Source organism: Rhipicephalus microplus, chromosome 10, assembly GCF_043290135.1.
Source record: "Rhipicephalus microplus isolate Deutch F79 chromosome 10, USDA_Rmic, whole genome shotgun sequence".
NCBI classification, from domain to species: Eukaryota; Metazoa; Arthropoda; class Arachnida; order Ixodida; family Ixodidae; genus Rhipicephalus; species Rhipicephalus microplus.
The window spans coordinates 54,404,024-54,428,052 of record NC_134709.1 but is presented as its reverse complement, the minus strand read 5'-3'; the positions used below and the strand labels follow the sequence as shown (position 1 = coordinate 54,428,052).

At 43.8% G+C, this 24,029-nt stretch overlaps 1 long non-coding RNA gene across 1 annotated transcript; it reads right to left on the bottom strand.

Annotated features, from left to right (window-relative positions):
* Positions 1-4,634: 4,634 nt before the first annotated feature.
* Positions 4,635-21,072, bottom strand: LOC119181209 (uncharacterized). The gene is made up of 3 exons (XR_005111166.2): positions 20,965-21,072; positions 15,897-15,978; positions 4,635-4,800 (listed from the first exon to the last, which is right to left on the bottom strand). It is a non-coding gene; the product is annotated as an uncharacterized LOC119181209 (long non-coding RNA).
* Between the last annotated feature and the right edge of the window lie 2,957 nt (positions 21,073-24,029).

The following is a 24,029-nucleotide window of genomic DNA, read 5'->3' as shown; positions in this document are numbered from 1 at the left end:
AAATCTAACACGCCAGGAATGGCATGGTGCCTTTGAGAAAGATAGGTCGTCCTATCGAAGCGTTGGCTAGCTTGTCTGAGGCACTTCCGCTGTTCACTTTGTTAATCGCACTGCACTCTGTATCTGTAATTCAAAACAAAGTATTTCTTCATATACGAGATCAATATTCTGGCATGGTATTTGCAGGTACTCTTTGAGCACATGCAGAAGGCCTGCGAAATCAATGCAGGAAACAAACCAAAACTTTTACCTCTCCTAAGACTGCGAAATCTAAACCCGAACCGCTTAGAGAATAGTAACGTGGTATCAGCGCATGCCCTTTGACGCCATGCCACTGGCGCTACCTTGAGGTACCTTTTGCAGAAAGGCCAACAGTCAGAAGATTCACATACAACGGCATTTTTCTTTGAAGAAGTGTTTTAGTAAATTCCCTATATTGACATCTAGAACCAGTAAAACGGCTTTAAGTGACCTAAATTCACACAAGATAGATGAAGCGAAAGCATTCTTCAACAACTTCATTGTCATGTTCAGCGGGTTCAGGATCACTGGAAAAGAAAAGAAAATCATATCGCAAGCGAGCTGTGCTCTGGACATAATGTGCCGTAAAGTTGAGGCAGCCCTATATTGTTGAACTGAACTTCAAATTTCTGATGTTGAGCAGGCTGAGCCAAGATGCGCTAAAAAACTTGTTTAGCACAAGAAAGCTCAAAACACCCATTCCACGTGCAAGGTAGTTTAAGTTCACCTTCAGAGTAATTGTTTTTGTTCAATTTTCACCACCTAGTCGCAGTGGTTCGTATGCCATTGGTCACTCACATGACTTGCTGTCTTTTCTCATCAAAAATAAAGAACTTGTGAAGGAGTCAACAGTTGACGATGTCATAGAAACGAGCTTTGATGCTTTCTTTGAACCTTGCGAGGAAGAGGAGGAGAGTCTAGAATACTTTACGAGGTATTTGTCACGTGCTTTGAGGCACAAACACATACTTTGCAGTCTCTGTCACAGCTGCATCATTGATGATACAAAGCAAGTTCTGAATCTGTACCACTAAGGTGCTACATAAGGCAAGGGGAAAATCTCTTAATGGTCCCTTCAGACAGCCTTGTCGAGCTCCTTCATTTTTGTGAGCAACGTTTCCGCATCAATCAGACCGTCTGCTTGACTCTAAATGCACCTTGGAGAACCTTAAGAATGCTGCTCACGAAAAGTGTGGTGCATTAGGTAAAATTCAATCGCACCGTAGTGTCACTCAAAAGGATGTATGGCACTTCTTCCTCTGTAGGCTTCGCTTTGTCTTGAGCTGGCGAGCTGCCCATCTTATGGCAAAGCAACGTCAAGCTGGCAAATTGGAATGTAAGAGCATTGGAATGCGTGTTGTGTCCTTTGAGAACGAAATGTGTCTGCCCGTGGAATGAAAATGTTTCCTGCAATCAATTGAGATTGCAGGATATGTATCATGGTTTAGTTACTGCTGTTTTGTCTGGTTAAGAGTCGACTGTATATACCATGAAGGGCGGAAATTTACATTTGTTCCTCATTAGCACACCACAAACCTTAGTGCCCAAAACCTGCTTTATCAATTTTGTTCGCCTGATGGTGTCTTCAACTTTTGGTTGTTCTTTGAGTTGATTGAAGATGCATAGAAAGCAGAATTATCACGTTAACTTCAGCCGTGTGCGGATAATTTTTATCAAGCATTATGTACTATTATGATTGCAGTAAAAATGGCCTGTTGTACTTTTAGTAGTTACCAGTTGGCCTTAACGATTCCTTAGACTACCGTCTTCCAAGACCCGGCATTTTTCACTACTGCCAGCAGCTATTGGCCATTCATACTGTTTATACCATTGAAGAAATAAAGTTTTATTGAGAAGCTTCTGTGTCTCTGTCTGTTCCACAGCATTAATTAAGAATCTTAGTTGACATGGATCTTTATTGCATGTTAAGATGATGGCAATAGCCAGCATGAATTGCCATAAAAAATAGCTGTGGTGTTTGTTATGTTCTCAGTTTTTTTATTTGATACTTGAGTCGCCTTCAATTAACTTTCTTTTACCTTATACGCTATGCTTGTATGCATTGTTTTCTTAATTATCTTATTGTTAATTTGCTATAATTTATGTTCTTAGCTTTAGTAATTCCTTCGGAATCGTTTTACTGCAGTTAGACAACATTTAGTTCATATTCGATGTATTTTATGACGTAATTCGAGTATTGGTAGTACTGGTGTTGTTGCCAAAAGATGGGCTTTTGCCTTGATTACTACAATGTGTACTGCAAAAAATGCGCTGTTTACGTGGACTTTGAATGATTTTCAAATGACTTTGAAATGATTTTCTGGGTCAGTTTTTCGAACAGTGCAGCAGTTATGAATGATAGTTAATGACGGTTTGTCAGTGGTCGCCAGCGTAACCGTATGCACAATGATATTTCATCAACGGCCGCCGATCAGCGGGCATCAGCGGCCAAAATGCATTCTGATGGTGGAGCAAAAGTGCGTGAATTTTCTCCAAAGGCCCTTCAAAACTACTATTTATTGCCTTCCGGCCAAAACAGAAAAGAATGCGTGTATGCTGAAAGTAATCGCACCTTTTTTCGTCGCAAATTACTGTTCAGAAAAATGAACTTTTGAGCTGTGCGATCGTACCATGCATCTGAAAGCGGTTGTGGTGGAATCTGCTCACCACTGCAAAACTGCCGTTTACCGCGTCGTTTAGTTCTTAGACGTAATTCGTTAGAACCTATATCAATATATCTTCTCGCTGAAAGCGTGCAATCTTGCTGAGTGCGTGCGAATAAGTCCTCGGCACGTTGCCCACGCCGGAACATCGCGCTGTATGACGAGTGGCTTCATTGCTCAGCAGTTGCTCATAATAGTGGACCTATGCGCAACTCTGCCCCCGTAGGGAGCATATACAGTAACTCTAGTCTTAGTGAGCCACGTAGACACAAGTAATGGTGATATGTTTCCAGCTTTCTTGTCTGGAATTTCACAAAGGATCAGATTGTACTTGGAGCATCACTCTTGTTTTTTTTTAAACGACAGTGTGCTAACATCTCGCCTCCCTTTCCCTCCCCCCCCCCCCTTGCTGGGGCGCTACATAAAAAAGGTGCTTGGTCATGCCATATAAAAAGTGGTTCACCAAACAAGGGGATGCTGCAAACTGCGTGAATTCCTGATTTTGTTCAGCACTGCCTCGCATTTGCGATGCTTATAATTAAGGGCCGAATTCGAGTCTCTTCCTCTAAACAGTGCACATGTAAGCCTGTACTGAACAAAATTGAAGTTTCGGGCAGGAGCCAGAAAAAAATGGCATGCAATTTACATCAATCTTTTTCACATTGAAAGGAATGGCGATGCATGTTGCAGTGATAGCTCTTTGGCGTTGCTCAGGTTGGAAAAAAGTATTTCCTGCAATTTTCTTGTAATATTGAGTGAATATTAATGGCGAAGATTCCATAGCAACTATAGAATAGTTTATTGTATTTCGCAGTTCTTTAAAGAGATTGTAACATGCCAAAGTGACCACCTAGTTGTAATTACTTGAGCATCACGTTAATGAATAACAGTTGGCAGTGTAGCCGCTACTTCTCTTCTTCTAGGTTTCCTGGGCTCGTTCTTCTTTGAGTGGTATATTTTCTCGATACAATGCACTAACTACACCAACAAAGACTGTTTTATAGGGCATCTTAACAGGCTCCCAAAATACAAAAAAGAGCGCAATATTTTTTCCTGATATACTTCTCGTCCTTCTTGGCGCACTACTGTGACGAAAACAGTAATTCCCCTGGAGTCTACAGCGTACAAGCTCTCTATTTCTTGATATAGGTGAAATATCACATGAGGTTTGTCTCCGGCACTGCTTTGTCATGCAGCCACCCATCTGTTCTTCTGTGTCTCGCATGAACACCGTGCACAATAAAGCGATCAAGCCCCGCCGCGGTGGTCTAGTGGCTAAAGTACTCAGCTGCTGACCCGCAGGGCGCGGGTTCGAATCCCGGCTGTGGCAGCTGCATTTCCGATGGAGGCGGAAATGTTGTAGGCCCATCTGCTCAGATTTGGGTGCACGTTAAAGAACCCCCAGGTGGTCTAAATTTCCGGAGCCCTCCACTACGGCGTCCCTCATAATCATATAGTGGTTTTGGGACGTTAAACCCCACATATCAATCATCAATCAATAAACCGATCAAACTTCTGTTTTTGTGTTTACAACTGGGCAAGCGATAACAGCGTGCAGCCGAGAAGTGCAAAATCCTGATAGGCTCAAGCGCTTAGTGCAGATAATGTTCACGTGCATTCAAGAACTAAGGGGCAAGGAGGATGCATCGTGTGTATGAAGGAAAGGAGAAAACCAACCCCTCGTCTTCAAACGCGGGTTGGTGAGTGGCCCGTCAAGAATATCTTCAGTTTCGTATTAAGGAACACTATTCTTTGTAATGTGAGCGAATTATATTGTTTTAACAGGAAGTCATACTAAAGTATTAAAGACTACTGTAATTTTCCTCAACAAATATTGATTCTTGCATGCACAACTAATTCCCAATTGTGGTTCTTGGCTACTTGTCGCATCTACACTTAAGTCAACTCACAGTGCTTCTAGAGACAGAAATAAGGTATACCAGTGACCACTTAATGTTCAGAATGTTTATTTTACAATTCATTTCGTAATGAACTACCACCTCTACCTCGTTTTTCTACATTCATAAAATGTTCTAATATAACCATGGACGACTCGGTCACATTGGCAGTGGGGATACGGGCATTTAGAAGAATCCCCATGATTGCATTGTGGGCTCTGAAAGAGATGTAAGAGCATCACATCATGTGACATCCTTCATCCTTCAAGAATATATATATATATATATATATATATATATATATATATATATATATATATATATATATATATATATATATATATATATATATATATATATATATATGTGTGTGTGTGTGTGTGTGTGTGTGTGTGTGTGAGTGAGTGTGTGTGTGCAACGCTACGGCCAGTCAACCACCTTGCCTTCCTATATATATATATATATATATATATATCTATATATATATATATATATATATATTTATATATATATATATATTTAAGGGAAGAAGTGTATACCTAAGGGCTCGTTTTTCTGTGTTTTAACACATTATTAATGAGATCTGACAGTAATGCCAAGGAATGTACAGGGGAAGTTATTAGAACCAATGGAGTGTAAAATAAGAAGAAAGAAAAGTGGATGAAAAAATACCCAGCCGTGAGCAGGAATCGAACTTACGTCCTTCGAATAACGCGTTCGATGCTCTAACCACTGAACTACCACAGCTTCCTTCCCTCCATCCACTTTTTTGGGTTTATATGTGAATTTAGAAGTAGGAGTGACAGTCAGCGCCATCTATAAGCCAAGCGACGAGTGTTCACACTCGTCGCTTGGCTTTCATGCTACACAAACACACGCGTCATGTATACATGCTTCATAACGTAACATAAAATTTCGCAGTAATAATTCGTGGTCAAATGTTCATTGCCAACGGGCGTCAGAATATGTGATAATCATAATGACTTCAAAAGGCCCACACGCTATTGCGCCTACTTCCTTAAGGCCACGTAGTTGGTGCATAGTCAATTCGAAAAGGTTTCATGCACTATGAACAGGACGTCACTATCGCATTGAACTCCTAAAGGTGCAGCTTTAGCGTCCCCTGATTTTTTCTTTTATTGTCTGCCACAAGCTCACCCTTTAATGAATAGATATTTATAAGCCACCTGAATTGAGTGCTACAATATTCTAATTTCTTGATATCGCATTCATGGTTTGGCACTTGCAGTCATACTGACTTTCTTTAGCTAAGATTCTGCTAAAACCAGACTCGGAGTAACAGAGGGCTGAGCCAGTTTGTAAGAAACCTTCTAATAAAAGAGGGCGTGAAAACAGGAACACAATAAGTAAGTCAGGACCCCACAAACGCCTACTAACAACCGAAGAAGCCTTCAATGGCGGAAAGGAACGATGGCTGAAAACCTTATCTGCGCGTGCTCATGCAATATGCGAACCTCTAAATCTAGCACCCGTGAAGGTCTACGTGAAGGATAACTCTTAATGTATTTATTTGCATACTTATCAAGTTTTTGGGTGGTTGGCTCACGCATGACTGAATTATCAAACGCATTACTTCAGTCCTATGCTGCTACGAAACTGCGTACTGATCCAACATTAGCTGGTTCTTACATTCTCGACCATGTAAAGAAAATTAGGTGAGCCTCTGGTTAATAATCTCTGGCGTTCCAATATTTTCTGGTTAATGCAACGTTCTGTATGTTCAACGTACATGTGGTGGCAGCCAAAAGGGACTCTATTTGTTGCTGTGTTTAAGAAACAACTATCGATATTCTTCATGTCTTTTACTCGCTCATTCTTTTTCTGCACTGTGGCAGAAATCTTACTTAGCTTATTGGTAGTCGCGAAAACAACATAAACGTCCTATCTACTTCTTCTTTTCTTTAGCCTCAAGAGAGAGAGAATAAAATGAGGGAAAGGCAGAGAAGTTAACCAGAAAATGGAGCATCCGGTTTGTTACCCTGCACTAGGGGAATGGGGAAGAAAGATTGGAAAGAAAGCGAAGAGGGAAATAGACGCGCGCGAAAAAAAAAGGGGGGGGGAGCTGGGGTGCTACAGTCTATACAATAGGCCGCTGCCACGCAAAAAGGCCTTCACTGATTTTCTGTGAGCACACAAATCATGTCGTCTTTCCAGCACTGATTGTTCAGACAAAGGTCTGTCGTCAAGGCGAGCTAACGCAGCAGCTAGTTGCCGTCTTTGCACGCTGTAACGAGGGCAGTGACAGAGAACGTGCTCTATAGTTTCATCGCTGCCGCAATGACCGCAAGCAGCACTGTCTTCCATGCCGATTCGGAAGGCGAAAGCTTTGGTGAAGGCGACACCAAGCCATAGTCGGCAAAGCAGCGTTGTCTCGAGTCGAGAGAGTCCAGACGGAGGCCGGAGTTGACGAGACGTGTCCAGTCTACGCAGTCGTGTGTGCCGTAAGCACTCGGTGTTCCACAGGGATTTTAATTCTGCATTAGCGATTTTTCGGATGGTCATTGCAGCATCAGTCCTTGAAAATGGTATAGATTTTTCTTCACCATTTTTGTGTGCTGATCGGGCAGCTGCATCGGCATGTTCATTGCCCAATATGCCGCAGTGACTTGGAAGCCACTGAAACGTGATTCTGTGTCCTTCGTCGAAGAGGTGGTGAAGCAGCTCTCTAATTTCCAGCACTAGTTGTTCATGAGATCCCCGGCGTAAGGCGAATATCAAACACTGTAGTGCTGCCTTAGAGTCCGTGAACACGCTCCATTTCTTGGCTTCTTGGTGTTTAATAACTTGAATTGCGCTACGTAGAGCAGCAAGTTCCGCAGCTGTCGATGATGTCTGGTGGGATAAACGAAACTTCACCGTTGTCGCTGTTGCAGGAAAGATCACCGACCCTGCAGACTGATCCACTTTAGTTGAAGCGTCAGTATATAGATGAGTATGCTCACTGTATTTCTCATATAACAAGAGAAGAGAAAGCTGCTTTAGCGCAGGAGACGAGAGCCGGGCTTTTGGCCTTATGCCTGGAACCGTGAGTTCAACATTTGCATAGGTCATACTCCATGGGGGAGTTGAAATCCTCGATGGAGTTGTATATCCCGTAGGAATGCGTGTGCGATATGACAAGACTGTCTGGCAAAATGAGGCACGAGGTCGGGCTTCTGGCAGTGAAGCTAGATGATGGGCAAGGGCACGAGTAAGATGCCTCACGTGTGCTCTGAGCACTTCCATCATGATATGCGTCTTTAGCGGGTAGTCATTAGCGATCTCGATTGTCTCCGCTGTTGATGAACATCGCGGTAGCCCCAGACAAACTCGCAGAGCCATAGCCTGGATGCTGTCGAGATTCCGCATGTTGGTTTGACAGGTGTTGGTCAACACAGGCAAACTGTAGCGCAAATAGCCAAGAAAAAGCGTCTTGTACAATTGCATCATTGCATGTACTGAAATCCCCCAGGTTTTTCCTCCGAGATACTTGAATAAGTTAGCAATTTCTGTTAGCCTTTTCTTCAAGTGGGCCACATGTGGGCCTCAGCAGAGGTCTCTATCAATGAATACGCCTAGAAATCTGTGCATCCTGACATATGGTATGACTTGGTCATCGATTGATATAGCGTATGGTCTCATTAGCTTTCGACTAAAAGCAATCAATGCGCATTTCGCTGGCGAGATTTTCAGACCCTGGTCCTTGGGGTACCCTGATACCAACGTCACAGCTTTCTGAAGTCTTGCGTGTACCTGAGGTCTTGTCACGCCGAATGTCCAGACGCAGATGTCGTCAGCGTACATGCATAACTTGACCACACTTGGTAGTCGTTCTACAAGACCAATGAGAACGAGGTTGAAGAAGGTTGGACTCAAGACGCCACCTTGCGGGACTCCACGATGCGTTGGGTGTTGGGAGGTTGGACCATCTGCAGTGTTCACAAACAAGGTCCGCGCTTGTAAATAACTGCGTGTCCAACAATACAGTTGCCCGCATAGGCCCACTGACTCAATGGCTTCGAGGATGGCGACATGTAGAACGTTGTCGTATGCTCCTTTTACGTCAAGGAACATGGCTGCAGATAGTCGTTTACCTGCTTTTTGTTGCTGGACATATGTGACGAGATCTATAACATTGTCGATCGAACATCGGTGACGGCGAAAACCAGCCATGGCGTTCGGATATATCTCATAGTATTCCAGGTACCATTCAAGCCTGGCTAAGATCATTCTCTCCACTACCTTTCCTACGCAACTTGAGAGTGCGATCGGTCGGTAAGAGGCAATGTCCACGGGAGATTTGCCAGGCTTAAGAATCGGTACCAAGCGGCTAATCTTCCAATCTTGCGGAACGACGCCGGCTTGCCAGGAATCGTTGAAGATGTTAAGGAGCGCTTCTCGTGCCCGTTTACCAAGGTTGCACAGCATCCTGTAAGAGATGTCATCCGGGCCAGTTGACGATGACTTATTACATAAGACGAGCGCCGCATCAAGCTCCTGTGATGTAAACGGTAGATCCATGCGTGGGTCCCGTGAGTGAGGGATATGATTCACTGTATGTAGGCTTGTGTACGCTGTCTGGCTCAGGGTCATAGCGCAGAAATATTTTGCTACCTCAATTTCATGCCGGCGATGAAAAAGTGCAAAGGCTTTGAAGGGAAAGCGCTGCTCTGGAACAAAACGTAGGCCTCGCACAATTCTCCATATCTGAGACAGTGGTTTATGAGGATCTAGCGACGCACAAATTTTCCTTCATCGTTGGGTGTCTAATTTGTCAAGGCGCCGTTGTATTTTCTTTTGGATGCGCCGGGCTGTCCGTAGATTGTCTGTGAAATTGGTGCGTCGGTATCGTCTTTCGGCACGACGGCGGATCGCACGAAGTCGCTCCAGCTCGAGGTCACATTCAGAGTACTTCGAAGAGCATATTATTGTGCGCATAGTCGCATGTGCAGTTTCCTTAATAGCTTGCTGAAGACCATTGGACAGGCCTTCTTTACAAGCATCCTCAAGTTGAGTTTTGAACACACTTCAATCTATTCTTTGTGTTGTGGTAGAGGAGTACGTGTTCGAAACACCTTTAATCTTCAGGTAAGTGGAGATGTGGTCGCTTCCGTGTGTAGCAATATCCAAAAAACACTTTACCCTTGTAGCAAATTGGCGTGAAACAAAGGACAAATCAAGGCAGCTGCTATATGTAGTGCCTCGTAAAAACGTAGGACTGGCGTCATTCAGAAGGACGAGCAATGATGCTAGACGTCGTCCCGTTGAATTAAGCCTTGAGCTTCCCCAAATGGGATGATGCGCATTGAAATCCCCGGTGATAACCCACGGACCCGGATGTGCCCTTAATATGCCGTCTAGTTTGTTGGCGTCGAAATGACTAGATGGGGATATATACACGCCTAGAAGTGCGAATGTCACCTTTCCTTTTTTAACAGACAAGCACACATACTGATTGCCGTCGTGAGGTTGCACTGGCTGGACGACGTAAGTAAGCTCCCGGCCAATAAATACAACAACCTTTCTACTTTCGATGTCACTTGAAGGGAAAAATGACTCGTAGCCGGATAATCTGAATGGGTGCGATAATTTCGGTTCACATATATTCATGATAGGAAATCGGTACAGATGAAAAAACTGGCAAAAATCAGATATGCGGGATCTCAGACCTCTTGTGTTCCACTGAAAAATCGACGCTTCTCTGACCTCCTGACGAAACGACTTGTGATTGTCGGCCATGGCTTTACTGGAGGCTTGCAAGGACCGGACTCAACACGTCCAGCACCTGTAGACCACTCCTAGCAGTTGGCGTATCGATGCTTGTCAGAAGACTTCTTTTCTTGACCATTTCTTTCAGGATATCCATTTCTCTCTTGAGTCTTGGGCATTCCTTAGACGTGGCTTCATGCGTACCTCGACAATTGCCGCACCTATAAATTGTTGCACAACAGGTGTCTACCGTGTGCGCGTCCGCGCACCGGAGGCATACGGTAGAGTTCGCACAGACGCCCTTGACATGACCGATCTTGAAACACTTGTGGCACTGAAGCAGCTTTGGGACAAAATGCCATACCACATGCCGGAAATGTCCCACCTTGACGTGCGTAGGGATTGAGTTGCCCTTAAAGACTATCTTAACGCAGCGGCTGTTCCCGAGGTGGCTTATATGCTTAATGACCACTCCTTCGTACACCGGTTTTATCAGAATGGGTAGATGCGTGTTTGGGATGGCCAAGTCAATGTCGTAAATGACATCTGCAGTGCAGGTCCCAGTCATCGGTACGACCGCTCGTACTTTGACATCTCCAAACTCTGTCATCATTCGAAGTTTCTCCAGCGTGTCTGCATGTGTGTGTCAACAGCTAAAACGTTCTTACGTGTGTTTAGCCGGACCTCTTTGATTTCATTCTGTGCTATTCCCTCAAGAACATTGAAAATGGCTTGCCTGTTCAATTTTCGAAGGCTGGCGGAAGGATCCACGGGCATGAAGAGAATGGTATGCGGCCAGCGTTCACTCCTTGCCTTCACGGTTGACGTGCTTGCTGGTGATGACGTCTTGATGAGCCTCCTTTTGGCCTTGCGGCTCCTCACAGACACGAAGCTGCCATCTGATGAGTCGTCGCCGTCGACTGAGTAGATGTCCATGCCTTCACTGGAGCTGCACCAAGAGCCTCGTTTCCTTGCGGAGCTTACAAATGTTGAGCTGTAGCCAGACGGGCCAGCAGTTCGTTCTTCGTCCATGGGCACGAGAGCAGGAGCATCTCTTGAGCCGTCACTGGTGATGGTCCATGAGCCTTGAGCCACAGAAGAGCTTGAGGGCGCTGACATTTGACCACGTGGGCCTGTTGAAGTCGCCGCTGCCATCGCCACAAGGCGGGACGCGGAGAGCGTTCCAGGAATCGGGGAAGATATAACGAAAACCAGTTAGTAGTGACAGACGCGTTCTATCACTAAGTAACTTCGTCGTCGTCCCTTTAGCCTCAAAGATACGTAAAGAATGTATTGCTTACCTACTATACACTTCTTCCTATCACGTCCTGCAAACATGTGCGTATAGGGTGCAGCGGCGAGTGTACAGAGTTGCGCGTGCACGTGCACAAAAGCATTTCTATGTATTCATCTTCAGCACGGCCATCAGCCTTGCCTAGACGCGTTTACTCTCACGTATTTTAAAGCATCATCCTTCATTGACAATTTCAATGTTTATTTATCGGAGGTGTCAGTTACGCAGGAAGGGGATTGGGGGGCTTTGCCTACTCCCCATCAACACTTTCAGGGAACTTGTTGATAAATATAACTTATTTTGTCATTCAAAAATACACCGTATCCCGCTAAAGAAAACCATGTGTATATGCGAAAAAGTGAGCGCTAACACTTACACTGGCGGTAACGTTGACGCTGGCGCTCATCGCGGCGTTAACCAGGAGAGAATTAAACCTGAAGAGGCGCAAAGCACGCAGTATTGGACCAGTGAATCCAATTGAGTTTTTAAAATTAACTAGAGGGCACACTGGCGCTGCGATTGTTAAGTGAATTGATCATAGAAATTATCGGTATGGCATGGGATTTATCATTATGACATGGATTGGCCTAGCCTTCATGCTTGCTGGCTGCAAACGAACTTGTGGCTTCATTTAATGCTGCGTTTTGGTTTTGTTTCAAAGGACAGAACAAACCATTTTTCACTTCGTGTCCGCATTTGAAGTGGTAAGCCTAAAAAATTAAGGTAGTGAAACGTCACTGTCGAGCATTTGCCGAATGTTGTTTTGTGACAAAAGAGCTTCAAGCCACGAGATGCCAGAACGAGCGTAAAGAAAGAAGACTAGGCAAATCTATGTCATACCCATAATTCACATGCTCGCTGAAGCGCCACACACTGCAGCTTCCATAGACACTAGCGCCAAACTTCCCTCTAGTGTATATTTAGGAAACTCTGAAGTGTTTTCTTTGGGAACACGCCCAGTGAGAGACAGAAGACTCCGATGGGAAACAGAGAGAGACCCAGAGTCTGCTTTCAGTTGACGCGCACGCTGCGAATATTTATTGTTGAGCAACGCACAGGAGAAATCTCCCTCCGGCCCTAGCTTGCATGTCAAGATCCGGTGCCTCAACATACGCGATGTCCAGTGCACGGTTGTGCAGGGCTAGCAGTTGGTTTTTCCAATAAAGAAACTCGACAGCAGACGCTGCCTGCGTCAGCGTTGTGAGGCGAGAGAGGGGGAGCGTAGGAGAGGAGAATGGACGAGGGGACGCACATGCGCAGTAAGGGAGCTCATGCCGCACACCGGATCTAACACGAATTGGTTTGCAAACACTCATGATTTCCATTAGAAGGTACTATATCAAAAGCCACCAATAAGTATACGATTGCGCGAGATATTATAACCTAAATAGCATTGACTTCAAGGTCGCAAAAGCTGATTCTGTGCTAATAGGCTCATGAGTCGACCCCTTCGAACTCAATAGGACTCCGATCCAACCGTGAGTCGGAGTCTGAGCGAGTCCGGGTCAGTAAAGTTTTGGTGAGATTGAGCCAATGTGATTTTGGGAGAGAAAACGTTTAGTGATTCCGAGTCGGAGCCAGCCCTACTCACGAAAGTTTTGGTGAACTCGAGTGTGAGTGAGCCCAAAGAGTAATAAAATAGGGAATCCTTGAGCTTCACCTTTAGGGGCTGAACGCGATAACGGTGTCCTGTCTCTAGTGCGTGATGACTTTAAAGTGACTTGTGCCAGGGAAGCTTTCGCAAACGGCTGCATTCTGTGAAATGCGTAGCATGCTTTAAAGCCACGGGAAATTGGAGGCGACAAATCCTTTCCAACAAGCCACGCACCCACTATGTGGGCTTGAGAGAAAAGGCGCAGTAACGTGTGTGTCTCTTGTAGTGGATGGTCCACTTTAAAACATCAAGTCATCTCAATCACATTTTCTGACGCCAGATCGCAGTATACGCTTGTACCATGCATTATTACTGCGACGATACATGTTGCAGTGTGAAGCATGAATACAGTAAGCGTGTGTTTTGAAAGAATGCAAGTTACTCTTACTACAATTCCCAGCAGAGAAACTTATTTTACCTGTGTTTCATAGCAGCCGCATAGCCCTGTACATTGTATAGCGGAGGTCAGGAAGAAAACGTCCTAAAACGTGTGAAACGAATGCTGGTGCCAGGAGGTGTGAAAACACTCTTTTTTAGGCTCCATACTAATACCTTCTTTGGTAAAATGTTGCTAAAAGAAAGAGGGGGCATCTATAATTGGGTCCTTGTTTTTTACATTGTACGAAACCTGAATCTATTGAACATATTTTTCCGGACTGCTGAAGTGTGGTTTTCTTTTGGCATATTCAGCAAAGAGTACTGAAAAAGAGATTACCGCTAACACCATATGGTATTCAGGATTTCACTGCAGCCCAAGGCATTATACCTTATGACATGTTTTTTTTTCCTCCTTGGCTTTGATGGGCTTTAGAGAAACCGTGTAGCCGTTTGGAACTGTGATGTAAATATTAGATCAGTGAATTCACACTTTACCAAGTATGTAAATAAACAATGGGAAGTGTTTCGGAAGTTGGAATATAGAGAAGTGTTTGTATTGTTGGATTCACTTTTGAAAATAAAAGTTCGGTAATAAGAGCCGTATGCCAGAGTTGCTGCGTTGGCAAAGTGTGTCAATGTCTGGCGGTGAAGGAAAACGTAAAGACGCATGACCCCGTCGTAGAACACCTGCCAGCCGCACAGACGACTTAAATTCAATCGTCAATCTGACCCGTAATTTCTGGTTATTTATCTTTTTTTTTACTTTCCTCTATTTTTCGGTCCTGCACAAGATTTTTCTTTCACAATTGACTATGCGGACGCTGACACCAGAATATCTGTGAAACAACCTTTTTAACGCTCACGCATTGAAATATTTCTTGTATGAGCCCCGCCGCAGTGGTCTAGTCGATATAAGGTACCCTCTTGCTGACCCGCAGGACGCGGGATCGAATCTCGGCTGCGGCGGCTGCATTTCCGATGGAGGCAGAAATGTAGGCCCATGTGCTCAAATTTGGGTGCACTTTAGGAACCCCAGGGGGTCGAAATTTTCGAAGCCCTCCACTATGGTGTCTCTCATATTTATATAGTGGTTTTCGGATGTTAAACCCCACATATCAATCAATCACACAAAAAGGTGCACAATTTACCGCAACCTATGCATGCGTCATTGTATGAGCGGTTTTGCAACAGTCAATTCTCATTCAATGGCGGACTTGTCGCTTATCGGCCGTTTCTGATCCGCCAATCTGATCTTTTATGTTCATGTCGGTCGAGAATCATTTGTCGTAGCCACGTTAATTAGAGTCTTTCACTGTTAAATTTCATTGTTTTAGGCATGAAATTGATTGATTGATTGATTGATATGTGGGGTTTAACGTCCCAAAACCACTATATGATTATGAGAGACGCCGTAGTGGAGGGTTCCGGAAATTTCGACCACCTGGGTTTCTTTAGCATGCACCCAACTCTGAGCACATAGGCCTTCAGCCATTCCGCCTTGATAAGACAGATGATTAGGCTAGTTGGTGATAGGGAATCAACATATTTACGCAGCGTTCTTTCTGTCCTTGTCTCTTCTTCTGTAGTTACGTCGTTGATTGATTGATTGATTTGTCGGGTTTAACGTCCGAAAATCACCATATGATTATGAGAGACGCCGTAATGGAGCGCTCCGGAAATTTTGACCACCTGGGGTTCTTTAACCTGCACCCAAATCTGAGCACACAGACCTACGACACTTCCGCCTCCATGGGAAATGCAGCCGCCGCAGCCGGGATTTGAACCCGCGACCTGCGGGTCAGCAGCCGAGTACTTTAGCTACTAGACCACCGCGGCGGGGCCTCTAGTTATGCCGTAAATACTCGTGGTCTTGCGCTGTGCAAACATGTTGAATTCCGCCTCCATCAGAAATGCAGCCGCCGACGCCGGGATTCAATCCCATGACCTGCAGGTCAGCAACCGAGTACCTTAGCCACTAGACCATCGCGGCGGGGCTGCATGATCTTCATTATTGCTTCTGGCCACAGTATAGTACAGCGCTAAGAAGCACATCGTCGAAGGTGCTTTTTTAGCAAAGAGAAAGAAACAAGAAAGAAGCGTTGTGCAGCGGAACGCCAACGCCAAACTTTGGTTTCACCATTATTCAAATAAGTAGAAAAAGCTCGAAAATTTTTGTACCAATCGCAAGCAATTTTAATTTCCTGCTTTTTTCCCACATCTTGACCGGAAATACCATATTTATGAAGGAGATAATAAAGAATCATCAGCAAAATACTTACAAATTGCTTACAATAACCAGAGTCCGTTGTATCGTTTATTTTAGACTCTTCTGGGATATCACTCGGATAGCCGCAGTGGCAACTGGAAATGTACGAAGAAGTTGTAGGTGCCAAGCATTTTTTGCGTACTCCAGGCACTCTGAGCATCTATCTGCGTATCTATTTATGTATCTATCTAGCCACCTTCATCTGGGAGCTCTCGTGATTCCTCCCGCTGAACTTGGGCCAATTCAAAATTTGTACGTAAGGGTAAGATGGTTCGATGAATACGACTTGCAGGTCATGACATAACCAAAGAAAAATCCCGTCGCATACGTCATCAAACCCTTTGCGCAAGGCGTGTGGCACATGGGCGCGGGTGGCTATGTGCAACAGGTACGCGGATTTGTGGCACAGGAGCTTGACAGTTTATATTTACCAAGAAACGATGAGAACAGACATTGGTAATTTTAATTAGTGAGGGTTAAGAAAAACCCAACAAATGTAAAGAATAATTGTCAGGGCCAAGCAGGAATTGAATCGCAGCGTTGTGCGTGACGATCAAGTATTATACCACAGAGCCACGATAGGTCTCCGAACAACTTTCAACTTTTCAAGTAGACCCTAATTTTCGTGAAATGTACCTTGTGGTTTGCAGTGCCGGCTATTCATATTTTTAAATATTGCCTATTGTAATCGCGAGAAGTAATAGACCAGGCTTGTTCAGTTGGCTGGCAGGTATTATTCTGATGATCTTTGTCTTTTTCTTCTACATGCTAGCCGAGACCATTCCCGAGCGTCGCTTTGTCCATACTAGATGCGAAATGGCACATGAAGCCAGTGTGGCATACCAACTCTTTCGTAAGCAGGGAAATATATATATATATATATATATATATATATATATATATATATATATATATATGTGTGTGTGTGTGTGTGTGTGTGTGTGTGTGTGTGTGTGTGTGTGTGTGTGTGTGTGCAGAAGAATAACTTCATAACTTCGGTTGCCGCAAGATTAGAGGTATAAAAGTGCACCGCTTTCACATAACTTGTTTATTCACCCGACGTTTCGACGGAAGCACCATCTTTTTCAAGGCATGATAATTGACAGTTATAGTTTAGCGTTAGCGTGATAGCTTAGGTTAAGGGAATGGCGTTACCGTGCAGCAAAAGTTCGTTGTGGGCAGCGTCTTATAGTTTAGCGGGATAGTGGTTTCGTGGTTTACGTGCCCCAGCTGGGATGGTGGCGCCACCTATTGCATTGGTAGAAGTTTATTTTAGTGATAAAAAAGTAAATAATTCTGAACCACGCACCAAACGCGAAAACATCTATGTTGCCGATTTGTTTACATTGATCTTGTTGTTAGGCCTAGACGCGTTCGAAATGGGAAGCTATCTAAAAAACTACGCCAACTCATCCGTAATACTCAGTCATCGAAGTTAATTGAAGGCAAGCGAAGCCACTTTGTACAGCCGTTTGCTGCGAACAAGGTGAATCTTTCAACAACTACGCCGAAATTCCTTCAAAGCGGGCGTACGAGAGCGCCGCCATGTTTACGTACACTACGTACACCTACGCTACCACGGTAACGTGAAATCGAAAAAATACCGCGCGTACGGGAAGCGGTACGGGTGACGTACGTATCTACGCATGCGCACTTCTATTCTGGTATCACGGTACACCTGGTGACCCGGAAAGCCTGGTATACTATAACTCTCTATTATTAACACATTTCCGTGTCTTCTCATAGCTTCTCAAGACAGGAAGGAAGGAGACAGAAGAAAAATTTTAACAACAAAAAAATAAGAGAAGGAGGGGGAAACATTAGAAAGAAGCAAGAGCGACACGGTAGGATTAGGAAGAGAAAGGATCTCAACAGAGTAAGGCGACCGTAAACGAGCAGTGCCATCTTTGTCAACAATACCACCCAAGCACCCACCCTTGCCCCGAGTGGACATTGTGCCCACCGTTTCTGTATTTCACCCTCCTGTGCATTCCACTAGTGGCTTGCCCTCTTTTGATGTTTACGACAAATTGGTGGGCAGAGCTTAAGCAGTGTTTACGACAAATTGGTGGGCAGAGCTTAAGCAGCTTAAGTGCATGTTGGTAACGTCGCAAGATATGAAAGAGCCGACTAATTGTGGCTCTGCCATCAATATTCATTATATGCATTGGCTCCTGTCAATGAAGGAAGTCGCATTATAAGTCGTAATAACGCGATTGCTTTCCTGACATCAAGCCTGCCTAAACAAGTTTGCCAACAAGTCCCAAGTACCGGCGTGGCTCAGTGTTGGAAACTGGGCTAGCACGTGGCGTACCCGGTTTGAGCCCCACTTTGTAAATGGTGCTAGGTTGTTTTTTTTTCTATTTCGTGCAATGTGGTTAGAGACATAGCAATGGCAGCGGCGGTGGGGAACAAGTACGGCGCCTCGGGTGACTTGAGTTTGGATCTCATAACAGCTCTCGCTGTAATGAACAAATCAATAAATATACTTTAGGTGACCCATGCGCTGCTTCGCATACTACTCGTTGCACGCTTTGATGGGATTAGTGTAATTGTTTTCTACCTTGCATCCATAGAAACTTCAATAACCTGTTAAAGGAGCACTGACATGAAATTTACTTATGCCAAGATTTTTGCGTGAGTGAGTAGCTATAGACCCCGTAGCAACAATTCGCGACCTAAAACGCAACTGAGGGATGAATGACTATCTCTTTTATTGATTTAAAATACTGGGATATAGCACTATTCAATAACGGCCGGCCATCCCACCATTTTAAACGCTGGGAGCCCCAGCAGTGGCGCTACCTCGCGGCCACCTCAAGATCCCGCCACAGCTGACCACTTCTCCGCAGTAAAGAGTGACGTCAGGCTCAGCTGCTCCGCAAACATTTCGTCTGCTAGGCGTACACATTCATTCATGCTTTGTCACCTGCATTGTGGTGGTCGCCCTACAAAGTGTCGATTTGGGTTCAATACGATAGTCTGGAGCTTGGAATCGCCGTGATTCGCGACGTCGCAAATTATTTTTGCAGAACAGTGATTTCGAAATGAACGCCATTCCAAGCAGCACTGCAGAGGGGCCCGAGGATGCACGCTTCAGCCATGTTCGCTCGTGTTTCTCAGTTAGCTATTTTGGGGTGTTTTAGCGTGCAAAGCATTCAGATATAGGCAGAGGGGTCAATGCAGTATAGCTATCGCGAATGAGCATCAGCGGAGAAACAGAATACGTTTCCTGCTTGTCAGGTTCTTTTTCGCGCCTCCAGATGCCCCCCCCCCCCCCTATCCAGCCTTTCGCGGTTAAGACGGTATTACCACTTTTATGTGGATGCAAAGTTTACAGATGAACTAAAATTCAACAATACCTGCATGTTACTAGTTAGCGATGATATCTGACTACACGCTCTTCCACTTTGGATAGCCTGTGGTCGTGTTGATGTGTAACACATACGTGATATGAAAAGACACCCTCATCGAGCTTTTTCCGTGCTTCGAACTAGACGACTGCAACTCACCTGCAACTCACAACGATTCCCCGACATGCTGATTGACAAGCACACGTTAATCATGCTCTTTCGCCATTCTTTTAAAGGTGGTTTTTATCTTTGTAATCACACGAAATCATTCAAACCGGTGCGATGATGAACAGACGCGACGAGCCAGGGCAGGGCTAGACTGCACCTGCGCGCTAGCCCAGCCATGAACGAGCGAGTGCGTTTCTGCACTTCGGCGCCAGTCAGCGCCACAATAAGAACACTAGGATCGTACACGTCATCGCTACTAGGGCATCGTCACTCAGGATGGTATTTGTGGAATGTATCACACCGAATTCGTAGCACTAGTGTCGATGTCGCAGGGCAGTCTATTTTTCTTTTTTCTCCTTAGCTTTTATACGCTCTTTGACATCGAATTAAAACAATTTCCAAGCGACGGATGCCGTTCGAATTTGGCCAAGACTTATGCATACCAAGTGATCGAATGATGGGCACATCTTGATCTTGAAATTTGATGTCAGTGCTCCTTTAACGTCTTTGTAAGACACGTGTTGCGTGGGAAATTTCTTATTCTCTTATCGTTCATTAAATAAATGTGGGGTCCTCGTGTCGTTTTGCCTTTACAGTAAAACATGACGGCGATGTCAACGGCGGAAACTGGTCGAAAGTCTTATATGATATTTACTGCTTTAAAATCATCCATATCGATGGCTCATTCATGGCATCATAGGAACAACGTTCCTACACGAAGCTTAGGATGTACAGCTTGTTTCGTTATAGCATTCATTGAACATCAGCGGAAACCCCGAATGGAGTGACGTCATTTTAAATTACAAAAAAAAAAGTTGAAGGAAAGGCACACGACTATTCCTTGAAATTTGCGGGATAGCATGCGAATTGCACTCTACTGTAACGTGCAACAGAACCAATGCAAACATTTTTTAAAATTTTTTCACTGCTAGGCTGCTTCCTTGAAAAAGACTTGAGAAAATTATGAAATGGTTATTTTGTATATTGACTTTTTAACAATTTCTTCCTATCAGCAGTTACTATTTATGTTCAGGATTTGGAATTGTGACACCGAGAAGACTTCGCCAGTGCTTGTGTCACCACGGCGAACTTCACGACAACTCCTTGAATTACATTCGCCTTAGTACGGTTGCTTTGAATACCCTGGTGTGAGGAGGAAGAAAAAGGGCAGCAGTTATTGGTGATTTGCTAGCGTGGCAGTCCACGGCAATGACAACAAAAGTTTAACTGATTGGGTTGGTAAGGGAGACGTTCAGGCTTCTTTCGCACATTCTAATAATTATTCTCATATCTGGGCATACTCAGACGTTAGAACTTTTGACAAGTTTGTGCCAAATTACGGAATACAATAAACTTTTGTCGCCGAATTCTCTTATTGAACTAATCTGCAGCCCTCCACAACAGCAGCAAGTACATTTAAGGCGCTAAACTCTACAAACATGAAAATCATCTTGAAATCACTACATCCTGAAAATTCTATATTGCTGAGAAAAAGTACGGTATGTATCAAACTATACAATATGCCCAAAATTGAAAAAAAGAGGAAAGTATTTCACGTACCCAGAAAAACAGAGCATGCAAAATAGCAACATTATTGCATATCTCTTCATGGTCGGGGTCTTAATGAAGCCACACAGTGAATGTGAAAATTACCCGACTGATTATTCCACCATTTATAGTACCCTTTTCATTCATCGCCTCATTGCCTAATAGAGAAAAGTTTGAAGCCGTGCGTCACAATGTAAAGCTGCCACCTGAATTGCCGATATCATTGACGCATGACTTTTGGCACATGGCTCATAACCATAGACGACAGGACTTTCATTTAAAATATTTCTGGAAACAATACACGAACCGTTGAGGCTGCGAAAATTTCGATGGTGGTGAAATGTGAGAGGTTGGGCACTAACAGTAAGGCACACAAACTTTTCTTGACTTTCACTACAGCTTCCCTGATAATTTTATCGTCGTGTTGACACGTACAGCCCCAACAATCAATACGATACACAAAAAAATGTAGCTGAAACAGGAGAATGAAGTTTCATTTACCTTATGCAACACGGCCCACAAGGTTCAATTAGGAAGTAGGATTTTGTCCATAATACGCCTGTGGTATTTTTTAAAGGACAAATGAGTGACAAAGGGAAGTATATTTTCATTTTGACTTGACTCACTGAAGGTCTCCAATAATTTTGCACCTCAGGTCTTCGCAAATATCAAAGACGCCAATGATCAAGTTCCTCATTTTATAAGAAATTCAAGGTTTTCGATTCAATAAACCCTTTTGTAGACATAAACATCAGTAAAGGTGCTATGGACACGATGTCGGCGCACCACGCAGCCCACATTTATTTATTTATTTATTTATTTATTTATTTATTTATTTATTTATTTAGGAACACTGCAGAGTCGCTTGACTCCAAGCAGGAGTGAACAAAGAAAAACAAGTTCATCAAATGAACACATCAACAAAAAATTATCAACCAAAACAAAATCAACGCATCAAACACTGCAATTCAAAGAATACAGCGATGCGAGTTGACTCCAAGCATTAGTGGACAAAAAAGAAAAAGTACATCAACAGAACACATCAACGATTGAATAGCAACCGAAACATGAGTCATCGCATAAAACACTGTTATTCAAAGAATACAGCGATGTGAGGATAACTTTACCGACGCTTTTTCCTCAAGTGTGTAATAAACACTTCTAGACTGGGGCTATCTACGACTTGTTTCGGTAGTTTGTTCCAGGCGCTTATGGTTCTCGGGAAAAAGGAATATTTGAATGCATCGTTCCAAGAGCTCTATTCCTGTATCATTTTCCCGTTATGAAAACGTGCACTTGTGCGCAGTTTGTAATGTATTTCTGATTGTTAATTTGTATTAAATTGTTTTATAATAAAAACAATTACTTTAATATATTTTCGGCATGTCTCGCGTGCCGAAAATAGATTAAAGCAATTGTGTATTAAGGACAATATAATTCAGCATCATCAGACTAAAAAGTGTATCAAGGCCAATATAATTCAGCATCATTTCAACTTCATCACACTCGACGTCTGGCCGGTCTTTTGCAGACAACGCTCGCCTCATCTCGCAGGTAGTGTACGAGATGTCTACAAGACGTGGAAGTATCACTGCAGGGAAATACAGTAAAAACATGATCACGATTATGATTGCATAAACGCATGACTCACATCCACTCTGTGATTTGCACAAGAAATGATTATTCAGACAGTGGATTACATAATACTTTTAAATGTATTGTTTTAAAAAAATTAAAAGAAATCAAATTTTACTAATTGAAAGATTTGCAAATAAAACCGCCCTGATTTGATTAAAAAGGTTTGAACAGCAGAACAGATATTCCGGTGACAATGACCTATTAGAAGACTCCCAAGGATGCAATGTTAGAAATAATCAGATCGAATCTAATTCGATAAAAAACAGCTTCAAGGATGTTGTTTTTTTTTTCCTCGGTGACATGAAGCGACTACACCATAAAACCTAATGCTCGATTGTTTCATCCTTTTTACAGAATGAGCAAACAGGGGAAACAGCCAGACCAGCTCGGCGCACGTAGTAATCAAGTTTTGAAATTTTACAGCGCAATTTTGTAAAAATAATTTGCCTGTTGACCAGGACTTCCTTCGCCAAAGGAACAAAAGGTGTCGATATTCGTTTAGGGGAGTAAATATTGTTTTACCAGAGCCTTCAGGCGTGGCACACCTTCTAAATCTGTCACGTATTGCCAATCTACCGGCAAGCTTGATTCATTACCTGTCCCGCTGCTTATAGACGCACATATCCACATGAGCATCAAGCCTCTTCTGACTTTTCAGTGACACCTGTAGTGAGAACACAACGGCTTTATTTTTCAGCACCGTATCCATCTGCCGCTGTCGCTGATCTCCGTAACCGCTATTGCGCACAATGAAAAGCAAAAACAAAGTAAATGAAAAAAACTCCCGCCATCTCCACGAAGTGCATGATGATGGTGGTGCTTGCTCGAAATTCATCGGGATAACCTGCAAATTTTCGTACAAGTTCGCAATCATCATATAAAGACGTGACACGTTGTTGGACGGGCGGTTGTATATACACTTATATATACGCTCAATGTAATCATTTACATGTCGATGCAGTTATATACGCGGTTTACATTACTGACTACGAAGAGGTGCCATGCGTTTTCCTTAATACGCTACAATATGGCGGGCGGTGAAGTATGGGGCGAAATAATCTTGAATATTGTATAAAAGGTTCCAGTTTACAGTTGCAGAAGGCAGTGTCGGTACTAGATCTCACGCCGAGGTCTTCTTGCGGCCACTAGCAGGCCGCCTCTGCTTCAGGGGCTCCCAATTCGGGATCTTACTGTCAACAAACTTACTGCGCAGCACGAAGTGTGCATAAAGCTTCACAGATGTGTGGTGAGTGCCTGTTTTACCAGCAGAATAACGGATCGCATAGTGGCACAATGGGTCCTGCCATAGAATTCCCTAAAGATAAGTAGAATAAACTCTGGCGCTGCAATCGCTCAGCGACAAAGAGAATAATGGGTAGTACACTCGGATTTTCCGAGTCTTCGTATTTGAAGGTGGCAAATTGCACTTTTTGCTTCGT